The following is a 4013-nucleotide window of genomic DNA, read 5'->3' as shown; positions in this document are numbered from 1 at the left end:
CCCTCTAGACTCAGCACTTAATTCAACAGCTTCAGATAGGCAGCGTTACTGGTTCGTGTGTACAGTTTGGAGACTTAAGTGACCATTACAACAGTAACAGTGAGTTTTGCTGAGAAGTTTGTAAATAAAGTTTATGGGATTCAGGAACTTTCTGAAAAGGTCTTCAGCAGCCCCTGAAACATGAATGGTCAGCAAAAGAAAACAACCACGGCTTGTTGTTTGTCATTTAGAGAAACGATTTGGATGTGAATGTACAAGACATGGTTAGTGAGTTTGCAAATGAAACTAAAAGAGCTGGTGTTGTAGATGGTGTGGAAGTGGATGAAAAATTATTGGTAATGGTATTGGTTTATTATTGTCACTTGAACCGAGATGCAGTGAAAAGCTTGTCTTGCATACCGGTCATACAGGTCAATTCATTACACAGTGTGGTTACATTGCATTAGTGCAGAGTGCACTGATGTCATACAGGTAAAAACAATAACAGTACAGTGTAACGTGTCACAGCTACAGAGAAAGTGCAGTGCAATAAGGTGCAAGGTCACAACAAGGTAGATTGTGAGGTCAGAGTCCATCTCATCGTATAAGGGAACCGTTCAATAGTCTTATCACAGTGGGGTAGAAGCTGTCCTTAAGTCTGGTGGTACATGCCCTCAGGCTCCTCTATCTTCTACCTGATGGAAGAGAAGAGAAGAGAGAATGTCCCGGGTGGGTGAGGGTTTTGATTATGCTGGCTGCTTCACCAAGACAACGAGAGGTAGAGACAGAGTCCAAGGAGGGGAGGCTGCTGTCCGTGATGTGCTGGGCTGTGTCCACAACTCTCTGCAGTTTCTTGAGGTCCTGGGCAGAGCAGTTGCTGTACCGAGCCGTGATACATCCAGATTGGATGCTTTCTATGGTGCATCAGTAAAAGCTGGTGAGAGTCAAAGGGGACAAACCAAATTTCTTTAGTCTCCTGAGGAAGTAGAGGCACTGGTGAGCTTTCTTGGCCGTGGCATCTATGTGATTTGACCAGGACAGGCTGTTGGTGATGTTCACTCCTAGGAACTTGAAGCTCTCAACCATCTCATCCTCAGCACCATTGATGCAGACAGGTGCATGTACACCTCCCCCTTTCCTGAAGTCAATGACCAGCTCTTTTGTTTTGTTGGCATTGAGGGAAAGGTTGTTGTCATGACACCATTCCACTAAGCTCTCTATCTCCTTCCTGTACTCTGACTTATCACTGTTTGAGATATGAGGTATCATCTGCAAACTTGTAAATGGAGTTAGAGCAGAATCTGGCCACACAGTCGTGAGTGTATAGGGAGTAGAGTAGAGGGCTGAGGACGCAGACTGGAGGGGCTGAGGGGCACCAGTGTTGAGAATAATCATGCCAGAGGTATTGCTGCCTATCCCTGCTGATTGCAGTCTGTTTGTTAGAAAGTCAAGGATCCAGTTACAGAGGGAGGTGTTGAGTCCTAGGTCTAGGAGTTTGGTGACAAGTTTGCTTGGGAGTATTGTATTAAAGGCAGAGCTGTAGTCAATAAACAATAGTCTAACGTAGGTGTCTTTACTGTCCAAATGCTCCAGAGCTGAGTCTAGGGCCAGGGAGAGGGCATCCGCTGTAGACCTGTTTTGGCGATGGGCAAATTGCAGTGGGTCCAGGTTGTCTGGTAGGCTGGAGTTGATGTGTGCCATGACCAACCTCTCAAAGCACTTCATGATGGTGGATGTCAGAGCCACTAGTTGGTAGTCATTGAGGCATGTTACCTTGCTTTTCTTCGGTACTGGGATGATAACGGTCTTCTTAAAACAGGTGGGAAGCTGAGATTGAAGCAGGGAGAGGTTAAATATGTCCGCAAATACTTCTGCCAGCTGATCAGCACAAGATCTGCAGGGGATCTTGATCAGCTGGGTATGTGGGCTGGGGATTGGCAAATGGCTTTCAATCCAGATGAGGTATAGCATTTTGGGGGATCAAACCACAGTAGGACTTATACAGTGAATGGTAGGGCCCTGGGGAGTGTTAAGAAACAGAGGGACCTAGGTGTGCAAGTGCAAAGTTCACTGAAAGTGGCGTCACAGGTAGATAAGGTGGTGAAGAAGGTGTTTGGTGCACGGTCAGGGCATTGAGTACAGGAGATGGGACGTTATATCGCAGATGTTGGTGAGGCTGCACTTGGAGTATTGTGCACAGTTTTGGTCACCCTATTATAGGAAAGATGTTATTAAACTAGAAAGAGTGCAGGAAAGATTTACCAGGATGTTGCCTGGACTTGGGGGCCTGAGTTACAAGGAGAGGTTGTGTAGACTAGGATTTAAAAGGGACATCAGGGCAACTTCTTCACACAAAGGGTGGTGTGTATTTGGAACGAGCTGCCAGAAATAATGTTTGAGGCTGGCACATTAGCAACATTTAAAAGCCACCTAGATAAGTACATGGATAGGACAGGTTCAGAGGGCCATGGGCCAAACGTGGGCAGATGGGACTAGCTCAATGGGCAACACAGTCAACATGGATGAGTTGGGACAAAGGGCCTGTTTCCATGCTGTATGACTCTATAATAATTAAAACTCTTGAGTAACCTGACACCAGTCATCAATTGTTGATCTGGAAGATGGCATCAGCCCCACTCTGGAACGAAGGGCATCGTGTTTTGAGTGAGCTTTTTTGTGATTGTGACTTTCATTTGTTTAAAGCTTCACAATTCCTATTTATGTGTGTGTTTTATATTTAACTCTTTAAGTTATCTGTTTCTTTTGAGAGAAAGAACATAACAAGAGATTACATTGGCTACAAATGGCCAGTCTCCAAGTGGTCTTCACTGATCACCAGAAGATTTCTCTTTTCTTCCTTTCTACGTTGCCTTCTGAAGACAGTGCAGTTCTTGAACTGCAGAAAGTTATGTGCACGGTAGTGTAGCGGTTAGCGTTACGCTATTACAGATCCAGCAATCGGGGTTCAATTCCCTCCGCTGTTTGTACAGAGTTTGTACTTTCTCACTGTGACTGCGTGGGTTTCCTCCGGGTGCTCCGGTTTCCTCCCACATTCCAAAAACGTATGGGTTAGTAGGTTAACATGGTTGTAATTGGGTGGCGCGGACTCGTTGGGCCAGAAGGACCAGTTACCGTGCTTTATAAATAAATGTTTAAAGTATTAAAAATAAAAGAGAAAAAACTAAACGGATAAATCTGTTACTTAAATGAGAACTAGTAAAGATTGTCCTGTTTCCCGCAGCATCTTCACAGAGAACTAGCGGTGACTGTGGGATCGGGACTTTTTATGTAACTTCTCCAGGAGCTCCATCCGTCTCAGGAGTCTGATCAGAGGTCAGGTGAAAAGTCTGGAGCAGGCAGTGCTGGGGTGAATTTACACGTTTCCTTTGCATTTCCACAGCCTAACATCTTGGTTTTGAAATAACAGTCCACGTGGAATCAATATCAACTTGTGTTTATTCAAAAATAGCCTCAATCTGCTCTCTCTGTTTCAACGATCCACCCATCTCCTTTCTCAGCTGATGGCTCTTTGCTCACCGTAACCATGGCCGCAGGAGCTCCTGCACTGACATCCGCTGATGCAGAGATTGCCAGCGGCCGGCCTGAAGTGGAGACAGCGAAGTTATTGTCCTGCCAACTGTGCAAAGTGGATGTCAACTCAGTTTCTCAACTGGAAGCACACAAGGGTGGTAAGGGCCATTTACAGACTGCTGTTGTTTCTCAGTTTATTAAAAATTGTTTTTTCCAGTCCTTAGAAATCTATTCCGGATGTTCAAATACAAGTTCCTGGGAACTGAGGAAAGTCAGGAGTAGACTCTGTCTGCTTGCTCTCCATTCAACAAGCTCACAATTGATCTTTTGCAATGGCACCACCTTCTGCAACGACCTCATATCTTTGATTTCCCCACCAACCATTCTTTGTTTAAACAATCTGAGCAATCGCTCAATGGTGCTCAAATCAGGAGGCGCGGCGAGAGAGTTCGGATAGTCTCAGTGGGAGCCCTGATGGAACTGTGAGCTTCTGTAGTGCGGCA

This window comes from Pristis pectinata, chromosome 27 (assembly GCF_009764475.1).
Source record: "Pristis pectinata isolate sPriPec2 chromosome 27, sPriPec2.1.pri, whole genome shotgun sequence".
Taxonomy (NCBI): Eukaryota; Metazoa; Chordata; class Chondrichthyes; order Rhinopristiformes; family Pristidae; genus Pristis; species Pristis pectinata.
This window is presented reverse-complemented; position numbering follows the sequence as displayed.